Below are 13,686 nucleotides of genomic sequence, written 5' to 3'. Positions count from 1 at the left end.
ATTGGGTGCTTTGACTGCCTTTCTCCAGAAGTGCGGAAAATACAGAACTCCTGGCTACTGTCAGTCAACGCAGGAGAATCAATGAAAGAGCTTTCTCCTGGGTAAACATGTTCTGAAGCCATGGCAACAGCAGTGTACCCTTTTCCCCACGTTTTGTGCTCTTTTGTGTGTTTCTATCCCAGGGCAGTAGCTCTGTTGAATTCTACTGTATAGCGCAGTGTTGGTGCGGTGGGTGTTTTCAATTCAATGTGTGGAGGAGGGTGAAGGATGTGTGTTTGTGTTTATTTCCATGGTCATGATGGGCACTGAAGAGGGTGTTTGATTTCGTTGTACGAGGTGCAATGACAATCAACTCAACTCAACTCAACGCGGATGTGATTGTCAATATTTCAAGCACTGCCAGAGGGCATTCCAATTGTATTTTAGCTTGACTTTCCAGACACTGCAGCCCCCCCAATCTGAAATTGTTCAGATTTCAGGAACTTGAAGACAATCTCTATGATGGCAGCAGATCAAGAGGGAGGTTGATTCGGGTAAGTCCGGATCCAATAAGCTGGTTTGCGGTGGAATGATTAAACAGTATTAATATTGTAAACAATGTAGAAGGCCTGTCTCAATATATTTGTGTTAAACTGGGGCTCTAGTTTGCAAAATATCAGTAGCCATTGAAAAATTATACCACTCTGCCTCTGATCAGCTTTTGCAGAAGCTTTGAACCTAATTCCCGTTTTCGTAGTTATCAAAATTCTTTAAAGAAAAATGTGCATTCAAATGATGAACAGAATGAATGCAGTGATATTTATTGTTTTGTAGTAGCAGTAAGCTACAAAACTATTAACAGTAAGTTGATGATGGGCGTGCATAAGCGCTAGGGGGCATGCATAAGCGCACCAACGTGCCTACCATCCCTGTCCTATTGTTTCTTTTCTTTTTTTTATTTTTCTTATATGTATCCATGTATTCATAACTATGTTTTTACTTATACCTATTATCTTGTAAGCAATTGACAAACCAAATAAATAAATAAATAAATGAACAGCCAGTATAATATGTGCAGCATAAATTGTGTAGCCCTAGAAAACTATGTCATGACTAATGTAAGTCTCCGTGGATCACAGTATCTCTACTACTGTATAAGCATGCTTAAACCTGGTTCTGACTTGAGCGTGTGACTGTGATCCAAGCATAATAAAAGTTTCAACTTGTTCAGGTTTCTGCAAGGTAATAAAAAGGCATTATTTGTAGTATTAGAATGTCAACAAAGGCTTTAATTGCCAACTACTTTATCATGAAAACAGCCATAAAACTAAGACAGTTGACAAAAAGAGGGAAATATATATCTAAATCTAAATAGAGAATAAAACTATTGTAACTTCTTATGCCAAGCTAATTTTCATTTTGTAATTAACCACATAGGAACAATTTTGTTGGTGAATCTCATTAAAAAGCCATTATCATATATAGTTTTATTCTAATATTAAATAATATTTTTATTGATTATCATCACCTTGTCCACTGAGAAAAACTATACAATTATCTTATATGTCTTCTACCAGGAAATAACCAATACATGATTCAATTGGGTCAAAATATCATCTAACTTCAATAACTTTATGTAATTAGAGCTATTACAAAATTGAACAAATTGTAAAGCTTTTACCTATGCCATCATTAAGTGGATTTTTTTAAAAATGCATCTTATTTCTACATGGTAGGGTGTAGAGTTTTGCAGACAAAAGCAGATTGCTTACTAGTGAATCTTGATATTCAGGTGTTAACGGTTGTATGGTTAGATGGAATCCATCCTAGCCAATACAGTAGAATTAATAAAACTTGTTTTCAGTTAATAATAGGAGTAGCACTTAGACTTATATACTGCTTCACAGTGCTTTATAGCCCTACCTAAGTGGTTTACAGAACCAGCATATTGCCCCCAACAATCTTGGTCCTTATTTTACCCACCTTGGAAGGATGGAAGGCTGAGTCAACCTTGAGCCTGGTGAGATTTGAACTGCCAAATTGCAGGCAGCTGGCAGTCAGCAGAAGTAGCCTGCAATACTGCATTCTAACCACTGTGCCACCATGGCTCTTTAAAACATGAATTAAAGGTTAAAAATAGGAGATGGGCCAAATAAAATAAAACAATCTGAGATTTCCATTAAATTGTATAGAGAGAAATAATCTATAAGTTTTGGCTAACCTAAGTAAATAAAAAGAACTATCAATTCTGAAAGATCTATAAACAGACAAAACCTTTTGCTGTGAAAAGGCAAAGACCTTTCAGAGGAAAGGTAAAGTGTTATAATTATTTACCACCAATAGTGATTTGTTAAATAAAAAGAACCAGGGGACATTGATAACTGAATTATTTTGAGAATGATGCTTCTTTATTCAGAGTTGGTGTACAAAAGCAATGTTATTCCTAATTGTCTGATGAAATTCATGGTAAATCAGGATGGAGACAAAAATGACTCACTTGCATTCTGACAACTGAAGCAATATTTGAGAGATCCTTGATGCTTTCTGAGCTTGCTTTTTTGCAGATGTTTCAGTACCCAAACTAGGTAACATCATCAGGATTAGTAAGGAGTGCAGTTTGCTGTCAGTTTATATTCTGGTGGCTTGCCTGTCAGTATTGGTGGGAATGATCTTAGAGATTCTTTGCTTGGGTTGTTTCTTGTTGGCTCCTTTGGCAGTTTCTTGATTGACAACCCCAGAAAAAAACCCAGAATCATCTACAACATACAATGTAAGGACTGCAACAACCACTATGTAGGACAAACAGGCAGAAGACTGGCAGAACGTATCCACGAACACCAACTAGCAGATAACATGATGAAAATTCTTTAATTTCACAACATATAGACAGATTTAACCATAGTTTCAATTGGGAAAATGTGACCATCCTAGACCAAGCCAAATCCAAAAAGGCCAGGGAAGCCTGGCACTCTGACAAATCAGCCATCAATAGACACATAGACATTGACAACATCTATAGACTATGCAAAAGAGACTATCACTCAGCCCGAAAAGGAACAAAAAGTCCCAAGCATCTCTCTGCAAGCAGTTGGCACCCAGATCAGTATAGAATTAACTCCAAGGATAACATCAGACTAACAATCAAATAAACAATACCCCAGTCAAGAAACTGGCAAAGAAGCCAACAAGAAACAGCCCAATTAAAGAATCTCTAAGATCATCCCCACCAACACTGACAGACAAGCCACCAGAATATAAACTGACAGCAAACTGCATTCCTTACTAGCACTGATGATGTTACCTAGTTTGGATAATGAAACATCTGTAAGAAAACAAGCTTCAGAGAGCACCAAGGACCCTTCATATCACATGGAATATACATGGGTAGCATTTACTATAGAAATGAACATCACAGATTCTACAATACATATTTACATCCTACATTAAATGAGACAAAGACAACAAAACTGGAAAACAGTATTTGTAACCTGATGTACAATGTCCTATATGTACCTGCATTCGTTCATAATCTGTTGGGTATATCCAGGTTACCACCTAGGAAAAAAGTGTGTTATTGAGAGAGATGGGGACAAGAAAAGCCAAAAGTAGCAGACACAAATGAAAGCATTGCTGTTAAGAAAGCACTGATTATTGACAGCACCTGGAAAGATAATGGCAGAAGAGGTTTGAATAAACAGATGGACAAGAGATTATATAAAATATGTGGCTGCAGAAGAAGTAAATACAGAACTGGGGGGGAAATGAAACAGGAGGAAGAAAAAGCTTCTAATTTTGGCTACAGAAAATGTCCAGACACAACAGTAGAAAATTCAATGGTAAAAGAATTAATATAAGTTTTAGTTGAAGCAGTGGAAGAAAAAATGTGGGATGCTGTAAAGAAGGTAAAATATTAGTCATAGAAAGTAGAATAGCCAGCCATAATTGTTGAGAATATGGAGATGACCATACAATAACATTATAAAGTTTAAACAGAATGATTTTTTCTTGGATTTTTTTTTAAATAATTGCTTACAGTTCCAAAACGACTCATTTCTCAGAAGGATGTTGAGAAATCCCTTGAAGTAAAAACAGAAGAAAAAGATGAAGTTGCTACTTAGTCAAGAAAGAAGGAAGATAAAGATGATGAGACAGAAATATTAAGTAAAATCGTTACATTAAGGAAATAAAATTACGGCTAAAGAAAAGAGGTGTGAAAAACTGACTCAGGATATGCTAACAATGGGCAAAAGCAATATAGATAGTACATTAAAGAAGTTCAACTTGATCTTGCTTAGGCAAAATAAAATTACTGAATCACAAACCTGAGTTGTTAATGTGTACTTTGGATTTCATGGTACAAAGCTATGCATGTGGACATATATATATATATATACCTGTCAGAAGGGATTGGAAAATATAAAACTATAGCATTCCCATATCTCTTGTTAAATTGAAAGAAAGAGGAATCTAGGGAAAGAAGAAGCTCAGAAGTGTAACCAGAACAGGATGTCAGTGGTGGGAAATAAGATTGCAGAAAAATGTAAGATTAAAAAAAAAAAACAGAAGTGGGTATATAGGAAAAATTATTTGCATATACTGGTAACATTACAGTATTCTCTTTATATCCTGGAAAGAGAGCAGTGTTATATTTGGGAGTGGAGAGGGGTGCAGAAGAGAAGACATGATGAAAGGATATTGTGCTATAAATAAATACGTAGTTAACTAATGGCCCAACAGGAACCCTAAACTAGGCTTAGAGAAGATAAACAGAGGGAGGAGTTAGGGCAGAGCATAAAGTGTGAAAAGAAAAAGAAATATTTGCTTTTCCAAAACAAAAATTAGTAGCCTTTACAACAAGCCAAACTTTAATTTTGTAATTAAGCACTGTCTTTCTCTTCAAAGTGAAACAGTTTATCATATTCTACACCACCAATTCATGTACTTTTATTATTAAATAAAGTTTTAGTTGATATATTTTTGGGAAACAGAATACAATTTAATCTTTTCACACCTATGTTTCACATCTTTTCCATGGAAAAGAAAATAATGTTCTAGAAAAAAGATGTGACCACTTCAATATAGGATCAAATTTCACGATATGAAATATAGCTGTATCATATTTTGGATAAAGTGGAAGAGATTATAATGCTTCTGACAAAATAAAAATGCAATAAAGACATTGAGACTTCTTCCCAATTCATACTCTGAAAATTTTGTAGTGGATGACAGATGGAAAACAAATGCAGATGATCCAATTTAGATTATATACTACACATTTTTAATTGTATTGTAAGTTAATTTGATAAAATCAATACTTTTAATATGCATCCTGGAGCTGAACTTTTGTTTAATTAAATAAAACCATCAAGATTCTAGTATTTAGAATAATTTGAATTCAAAATATGCTGTCATTAAATCTACTGGACATTGTAACATAAAGATTTATTGGCATCTGTCACCTCAAAATATATCAGAAATAGATTTGACATGCCAGATGATTGCCCAGTAAACCAACAAACTTTCATTTGTCCATGACCAAATGTTCCAAAAATGCCACAATGCAAACAAGCTTTTAAATTTCAATTGTTAACAAAGATGGTTATCGAATTGGTAAAATGTTAGCCCAGATTCAATCACTTCAATTTATTCATTCATGAATTTCACTAGTGATACTTTAACTGCTTTTACCCCATATCCTCAGAAAGATTGTTGTGAGATGAAAGAAATATGTTTTGTTAATTCTTTCTTTATTCTTTATTGGCCAAGTGTGATTGGACACACAAGGAATTTGTCTTGGTGCAAATGCTCTCAGTATACATAAAAGATACATTCGTCAAGGGTCAAGAATCATAAGGTACAACACTTAATGATAGTCACAGGGTACAATAAGCAATCAAATCATACTAGAAAACAGTCAATATAAATCGTAAGGATACAAGCGACAAAGTTACAATCATACAGTCACAAGTGGGAGGGGATGAGTGATAAGTGATGAGAAGATTAATAGTAATAGTAATGCGGACTTTGTAAATAGTTGGAAAGTGTTGAGGGCATTATTTGTTTAGCAGAGTGATGGTGTTTGGGAAAAAACTGTCTTTGTGTCTAGTTGTTCTGGTGTGCAGTGCTCCATAGCGTCGTTTTGAGGGTAGGAATTGAAACAATTTATATCCAGAATGTGAGGGGTCTGTAGATATTTTCACAGCCCTCTTTTTGACTCGTGCAGTATACAGGTCCTCAATTGAAGGCAGGTGGGTAGTAATTGTTTTTTCTGCAGTCCTAATTACTCTCTGAAGTCCGTATCTGTCTTGCTGGGTTGCAGAACAGACTCAATAATTCCTCTGTAGAACTGTATCAGCAGCTCATTGTGCATCCAGAAGTATATTGCTTTATAATAAAGTATTGGACTAAGAGTAGGGAGAACCAGGTTTATTATTTTTTGTTTATTTAATTTTTATCTTGGCATAACCTCACAACTCTCAGTGTGTCGCAGTAAAAGCAACAACAAAGGAATTAAAGCAATATAAAGTAACTACAAATAATATACAATCTAAATAGCAAAAACAAAAAAGTGGGAAGGAGAAAAATAATCGGATCAACAGGAGTTGCAACTGATGCCTCTTTAAAAGGTTTAATAACTTTCTAAAAGCTACGATGGAAAGGGCCAGTTTGATTTCAATGAGGAGCCCATCTCATAGTGCTGGTGCTTCTACAATGAAGCAAAACCCCCTTCTAACTTCATCTCTCTGACAAGGGTGGCACAACAAGCTACAATTCAAATAATGGGTCATTTGAATAGGTGCCAAACCATAATGTAGGTGATTCCAGAAGATGCCAAGCCATGATGTACTTTATAGGTGAACAATACCAGCTCAAGTTCACAATCAAACCAAGCCCTACACCAAGTTAAGTTGTCCTTAGAAGTGCAGGTATTAAGGTAGTGTTCTTGCTGTTGTCCTGACAAGATTTTAAAACACTGCTCAAAAAAATCAAGGGAACACTTAAACAACACAATGTAACTCAAAGTCAATCACACTTCTGTGAAATCAAACTGTCCACTTAGGTAGCAACACTGATTGACAATCAATTTCACATGCTGTTGTGCAAATGGAATAGACAACAGGTGGAAAGCATAGGCAGTTAGCAAGACATCCCCAATAAAGGAGTGGTTCTGCAGGTGGTGACCACAGACCTCTTCTCAGTTCCTATGCTTTCTGGCTGATGGTTTGGTCACTTTTGAATGCTGATGGTGCTTTCACTCTAGTGGTAGCATGAAACGGAGTCTACAATCCACACAAGTGGCTCAGGTAGTGCAGGTCATCTAGGATGGCACATCAATGCGAGTTATGGCAAGAAGGTTTGCTGTGTCTGTCAGTGTAGTGTCCAGAGCATGGAGGCGCTACCAAGAGACAGGCCAGTACATTAGGAGATGTGGAGGAGGCCGTAGGAGGGCAACAACACAGCATCAGGACCACTACCTCTGCCTTTGTGCAAGGAGGGACAGGAGGAGCACTGCCAGAGCCCTGCAAAATGACCTCCAGCGGGCCACAAATGTGCATGTGGCTGCTCAAACGGTCAGAAACAGACTCCATGAGGGTGGTATGAGGGCCTGACATCCACAGATAGGGGTTGTGCTTACAGCCCAACACGGTGCAGGACGTTTGGCATTTGCCAGAGAATACCAAGATTGGCAAATTTTCCACTGGCACCCTGTGCTCTTCACCGATGAAAGCAGGTTCACACTGAGCACATGTGACAGACATGACAGGGTCTGGAGACGCCGTGTAGAACATTCTGCTGCCTGCAACATCCTCCAGCATGACCGGTTTGGCAGTGGGTCAGTAATGGTGTGGGGTGGCATTTCTTTAGGGGGCTACATAGCCCTCCATGTGCTCGCCAGACTGACTGACCTAATGGCCTGACTGCCATTAGGTACCGAGATGAGATCCTCAGACCCCTTATGAGACCATATGCTGGTGCCAACCGCACCTGGGTTTCTCCTAATGCAAGACAATGCTAGACCTCATGTGGCTGGAATGTCTCAGCAGTTCCTGCAAGACGAAGGCATTGATGTTTGGACTGGCCTGCCTGTTCCCCAGACCTGAATCCAATTGAGCATATCTGGGACATCATGTCTCGCTCCATCCACCAACACCACGTTGCACCACAGACTGTCCAGGAGTTGGGGGATGCTTTAGTCCAGGTATGGGAGGAGATCCCTCAGGAGATCATCTGCCACCTCATCAGGAGCATGCCCAGGCATTGTAGGGAGGTCATACAGGCATGTGGAGGCCACACACACTACTGAGCCTCATTTTGACTTGTTTTAAGGACATGACATCAAAGTTGGATCAGCCTGTAGTGTTGTTTTCCACTTTAATTTTGAGTGTAACTCCAAATCCAGACCTCCATGGGTTGCTAAATTTGACTTCCATTGATAATTTTTGTTTGATTTTGTTGTCAGCACATTCAACTATGTAATGAACAAAGTATTTAATAAGAATATTTCATTCATTCAGATCTAGGATGTTTGTTTTCCCTTTATTTTTGTGTTCCCTTTATTTTTTGAGCAGTGTATAATCGGATGCATTTCACCCAAACATTCGGCCTCAAGATAATCCACTTGCTATTGAGGACATGGCTTCATAGTGGAACCTCCTCCTTGTGAATAGCTGAAATGCATAAAGAGGAATTAACCCAGTATCTGTTGAACACTTCAGACTAGTACAGAAATATTTTACTTTCCCATCCTTGAGCTGTTTTTCCAAAGCTATTCTGCTTTCAACAGTAAGGCTTTCTGATTCTTTCAAATCATATCTGCAGATCTCCAAGCTGATTCTTGATTTATAGACCTGGATCAGCTGGGAAGCAAATGACCAACAGAAGTAATAGGGGAAGTGGAAAAGAGGGAGGGTACTGACCAAACAACTGTCATCTGTTGTTTAGACTGCTTTTATGCTTTTCTGGAAGAACAATAAACCAGTATCGAAAAGCACCCCAGCTATCAATGGAATGGTTTGAATAGCAATAGTATATAGACATATATCACTTCACAGTACTTCATAGCCCCCTCTAAGCTGTTTACAGAGCCAGCATATTGCCTCCAACAATCTGGGTCCTCAGGTAAAAAAGAAAACCTGGGCAAAACCAGAGTGAATTCTGACAATTTCTAAACATCTCAATGTGTCCCTCAGTCCAAACTCACCCCCTCCTCCGTCTTCACCCCAAATTCAGGGATGGATGATAGGTGATGTTAGGGAGGAGAGGAACGGAGAGGAACTGAGTGAAACTAAATTGAGGAATCCATTTACTCCTGCTGTGGTTAATTTATGAAGTGTTAAGGGTAATAAGATATTAGTGGTATTATTCATGACAAGGTCTTTCTCATATGTAAATTGTGCTAGCTTGGAATATTCATCTTGCTTTGTGCTTTGTGTTTTTTTTAAGCAGCAAGAAATAGTGGATCAAATGTATAGAATGTTTCACAAACAATGTTTACATTTAGAGAATATACATAGAATATAGTATACTTTGACCAGAGATGAGAGGAATAAAAAAAAATCCAATTTCCCTTTCATTTTAAAAACAATAGTAACTGCCAGTGGAGGGAGCTCCAGTGCCACTGTGCAGTATCATCTGTTCTGCATCATTAGATGTGGTACTGGAATGATAATCCTAAAATTAATGTAATTTTATAGAAAGGCAAAGGAAAGAATATAAACCAATGGAGGTCAGTTATTAATGCTATCTGCAAAGAATTGTTTCTCCTGCCATCTGTTTCTTTAGAGTTAATACACCATACCCAATTTGGAACTGCTGCACTTTGCTTAATCAAGGCTTATATTAAATAACATGAATGGATAGATGGGAAAAAATAAGAGACTATAGAAAACCTGATTGAATTAGGAGAGAGTGTGTGGAAAATGGAATGGAAAAGTAAATGAGAGAGTTAAACTTGGGCAACCAGCCGTGAAGTCACTGAGCAAAGCCCTAAAATAAGAGGGACCGATACCTCTGGAAGCAAGCAGAGGTCCTCCTGGACTCTAGTGAGTTCGAAAATTGATGGTGGAGTAAAACTAATGGAAGGAGGTGCCTGTACCCACCACAGGGAGCAGTGGAGTCCTCTTGGACCGCTTTTTGGTCTGTAAACTGACAGTGGGTGTTTCCCTACAAAAGAGGGGCCCTTACTCTGATAGAGAACCGGAGTCCTCCCAGACCCTTTTTGGTCCAAAAACTGCTGGCAGGGCAGGAGTCTTGTTTAGGAGTCTCCATTCGTTGGGACCCGGCAGGGCTGAATTGAATCCCTACATCAGAAAGGGAAACATGGGATGCTCTAGCTTTTTTTCCCCCAAAAAAGTTTCTTATTTTTATTTAAAATATATATATATATATAAAAACATCTTTCAGTTATACAGTGTGTCAACTGGGTACATATATCTTATGTATATACATATTAATAATTATATAATTTTTTTGTTTTACATTTTATTTGGGTTGGGTTTATATTTTTTCACATATTAATGTGTACATTTCTTACTAAGTTTACATTTTTATTACAATCTATTCAACATTATATCTCATTGTAACAATATCATTTAATTTCTTACTTTATTTTCCAACCATTTATAAAATAGATCCCAAATCATATAATACTCCTTTTCTTCTTGTTCTCTAATTGCCAGTGTTAACCTTCTCATTTCTGCATACTCCAATATTTTCTTAATCACCTCCTCTATCGGAATCTTTTCATTTTTCCAATTTTGAGCAAATACAATTCTAGCTGCTGTTAATATACGTATAATTAAATATATTTTCTTTACTATAATTCTCGGGTAGTATCCCCAATAAAAATATTTCAGGCTTTAAGCAGGGGTGGGATTCAACCGACATTACTACCGGTTCGATAATTATGTTTTGCGCGCGCATGGGTGCTTCGCGTGCATGTGTAAAATAAAACTAAAGCTGTGCTACCTGGACAGCTGATAAGTGTTGCACGCGGGTGCGCAGTGCTCGAAAAACACCTTTTTACTGTTTTTTTCAACTTTAGCTGTGCCGTGTAAAGCAGCTAAGGTTGAAAAATCAGGAAATAAAGGTCAGTTAAGAGCCGGGCGGGTGGGCGGGCCAAACAGCAGCAGACACAGAAGCGGTTCTATGTCTGCTGCTCTTCAGAGTTACCGGTTCTGTAGAGCCAGGCAGAACCGGTAGGATCCCACCCCTGGCTTTAAGTCTATATGTTGTTTTATCATCTTTTCCAAGGGATGCTATAGCTTGAGGGTCAAGAAAGGGCCCCCCAAGACTTGCTTGATACTTTGGGCGAAAAGAGGCAGTTGCCTGTCTAGACAAAAATGTCAAAGGAAAAAAAGAAAAAAGGTTGTATAAGAAGTGGGCTTTGCTCATGGACAAAGCTGGAAAACCAATTTGGCTAAATAAAGGTACTTAAAAGAATAGGGAAATATATAAATAGGAACATTGGGTTTTTTTTCCCCCTCTTTCTCTCTCCCTCCCTGTCTTCCATGCAACCACATGCGGTATGTTTAAGATTGTGCCTTCCCTCATTTTGAGTTAACTGAGATTTATGGTGGGAATGAGCAGTGTGTGTAAACCTGAGAGTTCTGTTTTCTTTTTCTGTTTTGTTTCTCTTGTCTTTGCATGTGTAAGTCTTTGTGTGCCCGCCCCCCCCAGGTTAACGCAACGGTTAAGTGTCTGTGATCCCTAGAAACAAGAATTTTAAATGGTTAGGAAAAAGAAGAGTTAAAGAAAAGAAAATGCCTTTACTCTGAGTTTGTCTGGCCAGCAGAACAGAATAAAGAGAACTGTGTTCTTTTTTTCCCTTTCCTCTCTGTACTTTTAAGAAAATCCCAAGCTTATGAGGGAATCTTTTAAGTTAATTTACAAAGTTTCATTCTTGCATTTACTGTGTGTTTAAATGTTTTTATCTGTCCATCTTTTTTCTGAAGCATGTGAAATTTTTCTTTCTTCCTCATTTGTGATGTCTCCATTTTGTTACAATTGCTTTGTCTGTTTAATAACTGTAGTACTGATGCTTCCCTCCCTCTCAAACTCTGCCTGCAAGCTATCTACCCACCCCCACGTTACCTCCCCATCTCTACTCCTCTTACAATGTCTTTCCTGGGAGGATCACCCATAAAAGGGGGAGGGGGTCTTGTTCTCATGTCTTTCAGTCCTGCATAGATGACTCTTTAACATGTGGAAACAGATGCTGATCCAGATGCTGCATCAGAGGAAATCTTCCATCCATTTGAGCCAGGAATTCAGTTTGGGTCCAGTCATCCACCTGAAATCATCACAGCAACCAGAGTGGCGCAGACTTTCCCAAACCTGATTGGCCAGCCTTACCACCAAGCCAAGCTTAATGCCACCCAGCAGACATGAAAAAAAGGACCCTGAGATGGACAAATAAAGACTAATCAATCCCCAGAAGATAGCTTTAAAGACTATGGGGCGAGGATGGAAATTCATTGTAAAGTTCTCTTTCTTTGCTTTATTCACAATTGTAACTGATCAGTTAAATGGATTCTTGGAGGATGGCATTTGGGAGTGGTTGGCACAGCAAGTTCTGAACACCTTGGACTTCTGTTTAGTGGGAGGAAAATTTGTCCAGAATGTTTTATTCCCTGTATTGTAGAAATAGCTGCATACATACAGACACACACACCTTCCTTTCAGAATCAGACTTAGGCCTATCACCTTCACCTATCCCCACACAAAGCTTCTCCTAGCTTGGTTTGTTTGTTTGTTTGTTTGTTTTTGCTCTGTGGCATTAAGGCCCAAGCAGTCATATTTCCCTGCTAATTCCATGGGGGAAGGGCATCCCAATCAGGCAATTTCCTCACTGAAGAAGTAGCAGAAAAGATATTTCCAAAACCCAAGCCCTGATTGTGACTCACAAATGATGTTGCCTAGTTGCCCTGTAAGGCTAAGAATGCTGCACTGGTGGTCTCATTAATAGGAGTCTCGGGGCTCATTGTGCCCAATTTGAAAAATACTAAATGGCCTAGATTGTGCACTGGCTAACCTCAATTTGGCCTCACAAAAGTAAGAGCTAGGATAGGTTCAACAAACAACCCTTGAGATGGGCAGCCAGTAGTTATGTAAGGCAAAACCATAGCTGTGAAGAATTTGGGGCTTGTGCTTGTTTGAAACCTCACTGTAAGGTGACAAACTCCTAGGATTTGCACATGACCCCTACAGCAGCCAATAGGATACATGCCCTTGCTACAGGAATAGGAAGCTCAAGGTCAAAGCCCAAGGGAGGATATAAATAACACTCACTCTCCACTGCATGTGGTCAACTACCCAGGACTTCAAACCCATGTGGTCCTGTTCACCATTAAACCATCTTTCCAAGCAGCCTCCATGTTTCCAGTGTCTTTCTTCCCTCTTGGAACTGAACCCAGATGGACATTTCTTCCAACATTGATGTATCTGGTTAGAAAAAGGATATGTGGTTTAAAATAAAGTATTTAGTATAAGTATAAATCTATTAATATTAGCATGTAGAAAAGTAATAAAAAGCATGGTTGATTTTATCTTTATAGTGAAAAACTACATTAGCAATTTATGCAATGGTAATGAGAGGTTCTGAATGTGGGACAATCCTTTATTCAGATCAGGTAGTTTATTACAGTCATGATTGTAATAAAAAATCATGACTCCAACCCACAATCAATTCTTAGCAGGTGGTCAATT

Source organism: Notechis scutatus, chromosome 5 (genome assembly GCF_049901735.1).
Source record: "Notechis scutatus isolate UNSWTSFEM ecotype Mainland chromosome 5, rNotScu1.2, whole genome shotgun sequence".
In the NCBI taxonomy this organism is placed as follows: domain Eukaryota; kingdom Metazoa; phylum Chordata; class Lepidosauria; order Squamata; family Elapidae; genus Notechis; species Notechis scutatus.
The sequence above is the reverse complement of the archived record's forward strand: the minus strand, read 5'-3'. Positions refer to the sequence as shown.